Source organism: Bos grunniens, chromosome 6, assembly GCF_055505025.1.
Source record: "Bos grunniens cultivar Pamir isolate PY7600 chromosome 6, Bosgru_T2T1.0, whole genome shotgun sequence".
Classification (NCBI taxonomy): Eukaryota; Metazoa; Chordata; class Mammalia; order Artiodactyla; family Bovidae; genus Bos; species Bos grunniens.
In genome coordinates this window covers 80,854,587-80,866,947 of record NC_141170.1, presented here as the reverse complement: position 1 = coordinate 80,866,947, position 12,361 = coordinate 80,854,587, and positions in this window count along the sequence as shown.

Below are 12,361 nucleotides of genomic sequence, written 5' to 3'. Positions count from 1 at the left end.
ATGTCTTCCCTGGTGGACCCACAGGTGTGGTGCAGCAGCTCTACCACTTATCCCATCCCCTGCTGCTGCTGCTGCTAAGTCGCTTCAGTCATGTCCGACTCTTAGCGACCCCATGGACTGCAGCCTACCAGGCTCCTCCGTCCATGGGATTTTCCAGGCAAGAGTACTGGAGTGTGGTGTCGTTGCCTTCTCCGATCCCATCCCCTAGGTCTCATCATTTTTCTGTGAAACAAGGTGGACCAGCTGTCATCCTCTAAACTCACAGTCATGTTTTGAAGATTAATGAGTTAAAGGTTGTAAAATGCCTTCAGCTACTGAAAGGTGATAAACAGAAGGCATAATTACTGGTATTTCCCCATCTTTATTTAGACTTGAAAGGCCTTTCTTGTCACCATTGAGATTTGGACATAATTCAGCTGCTGTGGTGAATTTGATTTGTTTTACCTCCTTTGTGTTTGACATTTTCCTACTCTCATCTCATCACAGTGACTTTAAAGAAAGAATGTCAACCTTAACCTTTTATGTCTCTATCTGTTGAGATTTTTGAATTGTCTTATTGTTATTTTGTGTATTTTATTCTATCATTTACAAGACTGTGCTCTCAGACCTATGCTATTATTTAGGTAACACAGAGGCATGAAGGGCAAACTGTAGTCACATGTTTATTGTATATAGTGCCTGATAAGTTCATAGGGTGGCTCAATGATTAACCAACAATATTCACAAACACAGGCTTCCAGTGAGTGAGCTCTCAATCTGAGAGTCTCATTATTAATTCAAGATATAATTCAAAACAAATGTTTATTATTAATACAGTGAACACATTACCATATAGGTACTCTCCATCCCTGGCTTTGAGCAGATATCACAGAGAGAGAGAGAGAGAGAGAGAGAGAGTTAAGAGAAATATTCTGTGTTGAGGTTGTCATTGCAGGGGTGTCATTTAAGTTTGAACTATTGTGTCCACTGTGACTTTGCCTGCGGGATACAGAAATTAACTGTGATGCTTCTTTAACCAGGCAAATACGGCTTCTCTCAAGAACATGCATATATATGGCTTCTATTTTCACTTTTTTTTTGTTTATTGCTAATGTAAGGGAATCCCAAAGAAAGGCAGTGCCAAAGATTGCTCAAACTACCACACAATTGCACTCATCTCACATGCTAGTAAAGTAATGCTCAAAATTCTCCAAGCCAGGCTTCAGCAATATGTGAACCATGAACTTGCAGATGTTCAAGCTGGTTTTAGAAAAGGCAGAGGAACCAGAGATCAAATGGCCAACATCCACTGAATCATGGAAAAAGCAAGAGAGTTCCAGAAAAACATCTATTTCTGCTTTACTGACTATGCCAAAGCCTTTGAATGTGTGGATCACAATCAACTGTGAAAAATTCTGAAACAGATGGGAATACCAAACCACCTGACCTGTTTCTTGAGAAACCTATATGCAGGTCAGGAAGCAACAGTTAGAACTGGACATGGAACAACAGACTGGTTCCAAATAGGAAAAGGAGTGTGTCAAGGCTGTATATTGTCACCCTGCTTATTTAACTTATATGCAGAGTACATCATGAAAAACGCTGGGCTGGAAGAAGCACAAGCTGGAATCAAGATTGCCGGGAGAAATATCAATAACCTCAGATATGCAGATAACACCACCCTTATGGCAGAAAGTGAAGAGGAACTAAAAAGCCTCTTGATGAAAGTGAAAGTGGAGAGTGAAAAAGGTGGCTTAAAGCTCAACATTCAGAAAACGAAGATCATGGCATCTGGTCCCATCACTTCATGAGAAATAGATGGGGAAACAGTGGAAACAGTGTCAGACTTTATTTTTTTGGGCTCCAAAATCACTGCAGATGGTGATTGCAGCCATGAAATTAAAAGACACTTACTCCTTGGAAGCAAAGTTATGACCAACCTAGATAGCATATAGAAAAGCAGAGACATTACTTTGCCAACAAAGATTCGTCTAGTCAAGGCTATGGTTTTTCCAGTGGTCATGTATGGATGTGAGAGTTGGGCTGTGAAGAAAGCTGAGTGCCGAAGAATTGATGCTTTTGAACTGTGGTGTTGGAGAAGACTCTTGAGAGTCCCTTGGACTGCAAGGAGATCCAACCAGTCCATTCTGAAGGAGATCAGTCCTGGGTGTTCATTGGAAGGACTGATGCTGAGGCTGAAACTCCAATACTTTGGCCACCTCATGCAAAGAGTTGACTCATTGGAAAAGACCCTGATGTTGGGAGGGATTAGGGGCAGGAGGAGAAGGGGACGACAAAGGATGAGATGGCTGGATGGCATCACCAACTCGAAGCACATGAGTTTGGGTGAACTCCAGGAGCTGGTGATGGACAGGGAAGTCTGGTTTGCTGTAATTCATGGCGTTGGAGAGAGTCAGACACGACTGAGTGACTGAACTGAACTGAATGTAAGGGAAGACTTCTCTGTGGGTTCATGTCTCACCTTTAAAACTTCTTTCTACAAAACTGACTTGCATTAGACTAATTCCAATCATAAGTTATTTGACTTACCTTTAGCACTAATGGAAACAGGATGGTATAGTAGATAATACAATTAAAGAGCTAGTTTATGTAAAATGCTTTTATAGTAAAGCCCAAGAGTTACAGATAAAATATGAATCAGAAGTGTTCAAGTTCTGGCTTGTTCCTGGATCCAGTCAACAGACATGTATAAAGTGCTTTTCAGAAGTCAGACATTATGATTGATTCTGGTTGCATCCTGCTCCTTGTTCAGAGTTCTCCCTTTGGCAAATCACTGGGGCTTTGAAACCTCAGTTTCTGTCTGTAAAATGGTAATAGCACACTTTATCTTGTTAAGAGGACCTATTTAATTTTCTTTTGGTTGCAAGTTCCGGACTCCCCTTATTCTTATGACTTTAACCCAGCCAGCCATTTACTAACTCAATGCTAATAGGAAGAGGCCTCAAAATTAGATCCTTGAAATCTTTTGCTGCTTATTTGCTTTGATCCTTGGCTCAAATTGTTCTCCTGCATTTACTGTGGTCCTGATCTTTGTGTATCATTTAATGCTGTTGGTTGTAAGTAACATACTTGGCCTGGGTTTAAGATTTGGCCTCTCGGGTTGACACTTGGTTTTTGCTCTCCATCACTTCTGATAACCCTGGTGTACTATGGAGGCTGATCAAATCTTGTCTGGTCCTGATATTTAATCTTGCAGTTGAGCAAGATTAAAGTTGATGTGGTCAGCAGATCCTGCTGATCTTTTGCCTTGGTTTGGCCTACTCTGGTCGACTTTAAGGAGAAACGTCATAGATATGGTCTCAGCCTCATTGAGAGAGGACCAGCAATTGTCAGTGTGTTCATCAGATTTCTGTTTGAATGGGGTTTAGTCAGAACCCAGGTCTAGTGGAAGAACTGGAGTCCTATTTAGAACTTGTGGCAGAACCAGTTGTATGTTTACTCCCAAAGTGTTAAGAAAATGCCATGTTAAGAAAAAGCCCCAGTGATTTGCCAAAGGGAGAACTCTGAACAAGGAGCAGGATGCAACCAGAATCAATCATAATGTCTGACTTCTGAATGGCACTTATCAAAGTTCAGGGCTTGGTGGGCTTATCAAAGTTTGAGGCTTATCTTCGTATGCTGGATACAAAACTCATAGGACTAATCTACTTCTCTGAGCTGGCATCTTAGTGGGGATAGATCAAAAAGTAAGTGACTCTTAGACCACAGGTTGGCATGTTCAAGTTCACTGCAGAAAGGGAGGAAAGGTAAGTATTAACATTTTATAAACTATACAAGTGTGGGTCATCATTATCAACACTATGTGGCAAATGCAGGCACTCAACAGGTATTTGCTAAATAATATCCACTGCTTTTATTGCTTAGGTTTTTTGTTTTGTTTTTTAATTGATCAATTGGTTAGTGGCTTTTATGTTTATTACAAAAAGTTCTTGTGTCTACTATACAGTCTTATCTTATTTCAAAGCCTCATTTTTTCTCTCCGGAGAGTTCTGGCGAAGTTGCCTAGTGCTGGTGGGGTGGTAGTTAGTACCTTGAAAGGGCTAGTTCATGTAAAGCCTTAGGAACAGGGAGGCTCAAGAAGTTCCATCTAAATTTTTTTGATTGAGGTATGCTGCTAAGTTGCTAAGTCGTGTCCAACTCTGTGTGACCCCATAGACGGCAGCCCACCAGGTATAAGTTACCCTTAAAATTTGAATCAGGAAGTTGAGGGTTTAAGCTTTGGCTCATTTCTATTGATCAACGTTTCTATATCCAATCAACAAATATTTATAAAGTGCTTATTACTATCTACCATACCACCCAGTACTACCTAGATTCCTTGATTCATAGAAGTTTATTCACCATGTTGTGATTGGGTATAGGAGTGGAAGAAACCATGGATTCTTTTCATCAATCATCTTTATATGATGTGTACAAATAATAGACTGATCATTATTTGGACTGGGTTAGGACTTCCTGGGAGAAAGTAATTTTCTATATGTTAATTTCTACTTCAAAAGCATTTTTTGAGAGTTAGAGATTAAATGTGTAGGTGTAACTCTGTTTCCTAAGGCTGACTAACTGCTTTGGTTCCTTGGCTGGAAGATTTGTTTAAAAGCTGGACAATATTAATGACAATGTGTATCATTTATCATTACTCTAGCTTTGATTAAGCAAGTATTCTAAGATGCTCAATGTGTTATTCTATTTATGCTTCTATTAATAAAATCCTCTGTGATTGATCTTGGGCATGTTAACTGCATTCTCTGAATCATAATTTCTTTACCTATGCTATATAAATGGTTTTACTTAACTTTCAGAATTGTTATGAGGACTAAATGAAACCATGCAGTCCCTGGACAGGTATTTACTGAGTGCCTCCTATGTGTCAGGCTCCCAAGCATACAATAATGAAGCAAATTTGACATTGTCCCTGCCCTGATGAAGATAACAGTCTAGAGAGGGAAACAGACATTAAACAATATAGATTGTTATTTAATTCCAGTTGTGATCAGTCCTACCAAGGACCAGGGTACTAAGAGAGAGTATTTTATTGAAACTGACCAAGAATCTAGAGTCAGGGAAGAAAGTTTCTCTTGGGAAGATGTGGAACACTTGAGAATGAGTAAGCGTGAGATGTGGGGAGACCCATGCAAGAACATTTCAGGGTGAGGAAGTAACCTACAGTGGGAGGAGAGTTTGGTACGTTAAGGCTGTGGTGGGATTTTAGTAGGCAAGAATGAAAGGGATGCCTGTGGGCCTGGGGGATTGTTAGGGATCTGATGGTGAAGGGCTCTGTAGGCTATGGTGAAGAATTCTGAATTTATCATAAAGGTTATAGAAACCATTGAAACGTTTAAAGTAGATTTGAATTATATTTACTTTTTATTTGACTCTGATAGCATTGTGGAGAAAAGTGTAGAAGGGGTCCAGAGTGGATGCAGAGAAACCATTAGGAGGTTACAGTAGTTGTCCAAGCAAGAAATGCTGTTGCTTTGGGCCTAGGGAAGTGTCCATGGAGATGGGGAGAGGGGATGCCCTGAGTATGGTAGGATAGGGAGAGAGAGGTTAAGGATAGTGCATAAGTTTTCTGGTACAGGCCACTGAGTGAAAGGTGTTAGTGATGTCTTTATTGAGAGAAGAGACATTGGAGGAGGAACAGTTTTGGAGGAAAAGTAGAAAGAGAATGGGCTTCTCAGATAGCTCAGTGTGTAAAGAATCCACCTGCAATGCAGGAGACAGAGGAGAAGAGAGTTATATCCGGGGTCAGGAAGATCCCCTGGAGGAGGGCATGGCAACCCACCACAGTGTTCTTGCCTAGAGAATCCCATGGACAGAGGAGCCTGGTGGGCTACAGTCCCCTGGGTCTCAAAGAGCTGGACATGGCTAAAGTGACTGAGCATGCATGCAGGTAGACAGAGAATACTAAAGTTCATTTCATGTTAAGTTGAAGGTGGTACACAGATAATATATAAAAATTTAGAGCCCAGAAGAGAGGTCTGAGTGGAGAGTAGATTTTTTAAAATTAAAGTATAGTTGATTTGCAATGTTGTGTTTGTTTCAAGTATAAGAATAGATTTTGGTGTAGGTGGGTGGTAATTAAAGTCATGGAAAGGACAAGGTGGCTTAAGAAAAGCATGTGGAGTAAGAAAAGAAACCCAGGGCCTAGGCTGTAAAGGCCTAGGATTAGGTTGTAAGGAATATATTTAAAGGTTGTGTAGAGAAGGAGGGACAGACGAAGGAGGATGGGCTAGAATGGGAAAAAAGACAACAGGGAAATCAAGAGTGTGCAGACCAAAGTGAAGGCAATTGTTAAGGAAAAAATGCAAAAATGGGCCATCGATATTTTTGGAGTGCTTGAAAATGTTTTAAAACTGGACTGTTGCAGTGATTGCATGATTCTGTAAATTTACCAAAAAGAATTGAATTTTGCACTTAAAATGGATGAATTTTATGATAAGTAAATTATACCTCAAAATACTTTGGCCTCCTGATGCGAAAGATTGAGGGCAGGAGGAGAAGGGGATGACAGAGGATCAGATGGCTGGATGGCATCACCGACTCAATGGACATGGGTTTGGGTGAACTCTGGGAGTTGGTGATGGACAGGAAGGCCTGGCGTTCTGCAGTTAATGGGGACGCAAAGAGTCAGACACGACTGAGCGACTGAACTGAACTGAACTGAACTGATGCTGTGAAGAAAAAAGCAGAAAGAAGGCATATAACCATGTTGATAGTCAAAGAGGGATTGAGACAGATGAAGACTGAGAAGTATCTTTTTTGTTTTTAATAAAAGGAAGCCTTCATTAGAAAGATAGAAGAAAGATGGAAGGATGTTTGGAAGAAGTTGAGAACTGAATGGATGGTAAGTAGTGGAGTTCGTGAGTGCTGACAACCTTGTAGATACTAAAGTCCTTTGAAAACTGTAAATCGCATTATGTCATATTGAGATTTTTTTTTCTAAAATGTAGCTCTTTCCCTGTAACAGTGATTTCTAAAGTGGAGTGCAAGAGGAAATATTAGAACTTGCGGATATTAATTTCATCTAATAATAAGAGAAATGAGCTTTACCAAGTTTTAACATGCTGATTGACAGAAGTGTCTCCCTTGGTCCACATGGACTTTTTCATGAACAAGATGTGTGGTGTTGGGAGAAAATGTGAGGGCTTCACAAGCAGATACAGGGCAGCGGTACTGCCCTTGGTACCACCTTGTTTACTTCCAGTGAAATAGGCTATATTCCAGTTCATGTCTGGGTAAGACGTTTTACACTGTCAGGCTGAAATGAAGCAATCTTCCAAAAAATGGACACATGCTACATTTGATACATGTAGCTACATTTGTAGCATTTGATATATGCTACAAAAAACGGACACATTTCTTAAAAACATTCCTATAAGTAAACCTCATTATCAAAGAGAATTTTAATAATTTATAAAGAACAAGAGTACTTTCCCTTCCTTTCTACTGTAAGTTGTCACTTTGAAATAACAAAACAATGATTTAACCCCCACCAGAACTGGGCCAAAAGGCTTGAAACAGTTACAGTGAATTGAAATATGAATCTCATCCATTGTTGTTACTAAACTTTGTCCTGTTTATTTTCTATTGTGTGTATTGTGCCTTTGCAAGCTTGTATTTTCCAGCTGTAAAAACAGCTATAAATCCATTAAATCCAAATATTGAAATAAACTGAATTTAGAGGCAACTTTTAAACTGCTATGTCACAGAGTGTAAAGCCAACGTTTTTAGAAAAACCAGGCATAATCAATGCAGAGCTTGCATCAAAATTATTATTTATTTCTTTGTGGTAACTAAAAACATACTTAGCATTTATTTATGCTGCTCCTCCTATACTACAGCTTTCCATCTTGGTCAGTCCAGGCAGAGATTGTGAAGAAGGTAAAGTCTCTTTTTAATATTATCTTTCCCAGTTCCCATCAGTGCTCTTTTCCACTAATCTTACTCCATTACTTATGCACCTCCTAACCCATCCCTGAGGTTGTTCTGTTTATTTCACTGCATAGCTATTGTTGCTGTAGGTAACACCAGTGATTGTCAGGCACCCCTAAAGTAAGCATTCTCTTACCTTACCTTGGAGAGTTTAAATTGAGAGTATGTCAATCTTAAAAACTCAGCTATTTTAATAGGCATACAATGGTATATTACTCAGCCTTAAAAAGGAAAAGAAAAATTTGATACATGCTATAACATGGATAAGCCTTTAAAAATGCTAAGTGAAATGAGCCAAACATAAAAGGACAAACATTACATGATTTCATTTATATGAAATATTTGTGAGAATTAGATTCGTAGAGAAAGTGGAGTGGGGTTATCAGGCACTGGTGGAGGGAGATGGGAAATGGGCAGTTACTGTTTCATAGGTTTGGGATGATGAAAAAGTTCTAGAAATGGATAGTGGTGATAGTTGCACAACATTGTGAATGTACTTAATTCCATGGTGTGTGTTAGTGATTCAGCCGTGTCCAACTCTTTGTGACCCCGTTAACTGTAACCTCCCAGGCTCCTTTGTCCATAGAATTCTCCAGGAAAGAATACTAGAGTGCTAGCCATTCCCTCCAGGGGATCTTCCCAACCCAGGGATTGATCCAAGTCTCCTGCATTGCAAGTGGATTCTTAACCTTCTGAACCACCAAGGAAGCCATGTGAATATATGCTTTGAAATAGTTAGCATGGCAAATTTTATGCCCTTTTTTTTTTTTTTTTTAGCTATGCCTCATGACATGTGGGATCTTAGTTCTGTGACCAGGGATCAAATGTGCACCCTGTGCCTTGGGGACATGGAGTCTTAACTCTGGACCACCAAGGAAGTCCCTTTTTAATGTCTATTTTACCAAATTAAAAAAGGTGATAGTGGCTTGAACTAGGAGACAGAGGAAGAGGTGGTAGGAAGCGTTGGAGTTTGAATTTTAGCCAATAGGATTCTTTGGTGTTTTGCATTTTAATATGTGAGAGCAAGAAAAGAATCAGGGATAATACTGGCATAATACAGGGATAATAAGTTTGTGAACCTAAGCAGCTGAAAGCATGGAGTTGCCTTTCCCTGAGATTGGGGAGACTATGGGCAGAGAAGGTAAGGGAATGAAGAAGATTTCAGATGTGCTAATTCTGAGATGTTTGAAAGACATCCAAGTGAAGATGGTGAGTTATCCCTGTGCTAATCACTGGTCAACCCAGCTAGGCTTTCCCTTCGGAAATACGTTAGGACCTTGTCACATTGAGTACAGCATAGGGTCTGTTATTTAAAATATATCAATTATCTAACAATGGACTACTAGGACTTCCCTGGTAGCTTAGTGATAAAGAATCCATCTGCCAATCCACCAGATTCAGGTTTGATCCCTGGGTCAGGAAGATCCCCTGGAGAAGGAAATGGCAACCCACTCCAGTATTCTTGCCTGGGAAATTCCATGGACAGAGGAACTTGGTGGGCTATAGTGCAATAATGCTCAGTCATAAAAAAGAATGAAAATATGCTATTTGTGTTAACATGCACAGACTTGGAGGGCATTACACTAAGTACAATAAGTCAGATAGAAAAAGATAAATATCGTATAATGTCACTTATGTGTGGAATTTAATAAATGCAACAAATTAGTGAGCATAACAGAAAAAGAGCTCACAAGGCATAACAAGGCAGACTCATAGATATAGAGAATAACCTAGTAATTATGGGTGGGCTGAGGGGAGAGGCAACATAGGCGTAGGGGAGTGTGAGGCACAAACCATTGGGTGTAAGATGGACTCCAGAATGCATTGTACAGCATGGGATACATAGCCAACATTTTGTAATAACTGCAAATGGGGTGTTACCTTTAAAAATTTTATAAAAATTTGGAAAATAAATTATCTAAATTATCTGTAAGATTTTATTTGAATATATCATATGAAGCAAATAAATAAACAGATTGATGGATAGATAAATAAATACCTGAAAAAAATAAAGCAAGCCAGCTTTCCAGAACAGTTGAAAAAGAGATGTGGTGTTCTGGTGATTATCCTTAATGCAGAATTTGTGGCTGTGTAATCTGGGGCTAATTGCACTGTTGAAATCAGTACATTTTGTTCATTATCTTTTATCACGAGGTGGCTTTAATTCACTTGGTGCTTCAGATAAAGTTTAATGGAAGAATCTCAGAGTCACCTTGATCTTCCTTACCTGCCAAATTAGGCTAATATATAGCTCAAATCTAACCTGAGCTCAAAGTTGTTAAATACTTTAATTTTCATCTGTGTTTTGTGTTGGAAAATAATTTTAATATTAAAGGACAGCTGTAGACTGCTAATGACTTGAATACAGTTTGACTGTTTTCATGAAGTGCTCTGTGGGATGTCAGAATATTTAATTCAGGATGTTAAAAACATCCCAAAATGTCACAATAATTATATCACAGCAGGCAATTAAAACACTGGAAAATGCCAACTGACTAAGAGTGTTCCTTGTTATTTAGGAAACTATTAAGAACCTGACATATAAAGTAAAAAATGCTGGTTATAACTTTTTATTTCAATAGACAATTTCATCATCATATATGAAATTGACACTTGATATAGTCAGGGTCAGGTTAAAAATGCAACCCAAGGTAGAGCTAGGGAAGAAATCGCTACTTGATCTTTAACTTTATATTATCTATATTCACACATTATAAAATAAACATTGCTTGGTTTTACATATCATACCATATGTGCTGCAACACCCTCCAAACAATGGTTGTGTTAATTAAATCATATGTTGGCAGCCTTAATTGATCTGATTTTGCCATCCTAAATTATGGGCAATAGAATTATTTCCTTGTTTTTCAAATTGTACTTTTGTAAATCCTAATGGATTAACAATGTAATGTTAAAGACTAGGGGCAGTGTTTGCTTAATCCCCCAGGATTAGAGTGTCATTCTCAGTGGGGTGTTAAGCACCGACTACTATGAGCTAGAAGGGAATATGCTCAGGCAGGGTGAGGTACAGAAAACAAAGAGCATTCAAGTCCTTAAGTGAACAGTTTGCCCACGCAACCTTAACATTGACAGTGTTTATGAACAAAGAACCCACAGTTAACCCAAAGCTGCATTTTGGAGAGCTATGTTCAAATTTAAAATGGGTCACCTGAAGGGGTTATATGTTATCTTTAATCAACACACGTATGAAGGACTTGTTAAGATATGCAGTTGGCAAGGTAGCATTCATAAAGAGCAGGCCTTATTGCAACCAGCATTTATTTTTGATTTGGGGAAATGTTATGGAAAACAATTGTCCTACCTTCAAGATATGTACATAATTAAACAAGGTAATGTCATAAAGCATCTAATATGATGCCCAGTAGAGAACAGTTGTTTAAAACATTTTAGTCCCTCTTTCCTTTGTGAAAACAGACATTAACATGAAGAAATATGGTGTACAGGTGAAATCTGGGCAGAGCATAAAATAGACTGGATAGAAGAGGAAGACAAAACCTTGGAATAATGTCCAAGCTCAGAGGCAGATTTCAGTGTTTATACAATTTGGGGGCCCTCTTTAGGGAAAACAACACAAGATTATCAATACAAAAATTAGGAACAAAGTGAATGTTTGAGAATGAGCAAAGCATACATTAAAATTTGACAAACGCCACAAATATTCTAAAATTGAATAAAATAATATTTTATTTTTATTAATTATCTGACTAGTATACCACTGGAATACTTCCTTAATTTTTTAGATGCATGTGTTTTGATCATGTTTTCACATGACAGTGGTTTTATAAAATCTTCTAAAATCTAAACAGAGTAGGTTGATAATTCAATCTTTTCTTTAAAATGGTAACCAAAATTTGATGTTTTCAAATTGATTTTTGATTATTTATTTTTTTAGAAGTTTTCTTTTTAGAAAAACTTTACAACTCGTTATTGATATGCCTTGTAACTGTTTAAGTTTATTGTCAAATTTGGGGAATCATCTATCAAAATTCTTCTAAATATGAGTTGTAAGATTTTAGAATGTTTCAAATTTTCTTGTTCAGTGACTAATCTTCAGGACCAGTAAAGCTCATGATACACATTAAGCAACTGGTTGTTGATGGCCCCTCTGCAGTGGCATATTAAGAGTTAAGTGTCATCTTTGTTGACTCAAGTATTTTATTTCAAATTAGCAAGAATTTTAAATCCTTTCCCAATGTGTTCATATGACTCACTTCTCTGCATTAATTGGATTATCAAAACATCCAGGAGTCTAGTTATTACTTTTATTCCAAAGTTATTACTTCCTCCTCTTAATTAATCATTTGGTATGATCTGAGAGCTTATTGTAAAAATTTGCTTTTCAATTTTAGAGCAATTCTTATTGATTTCATTTCTAATTTCTATTGCATCTATTTCATATTTCATTGTT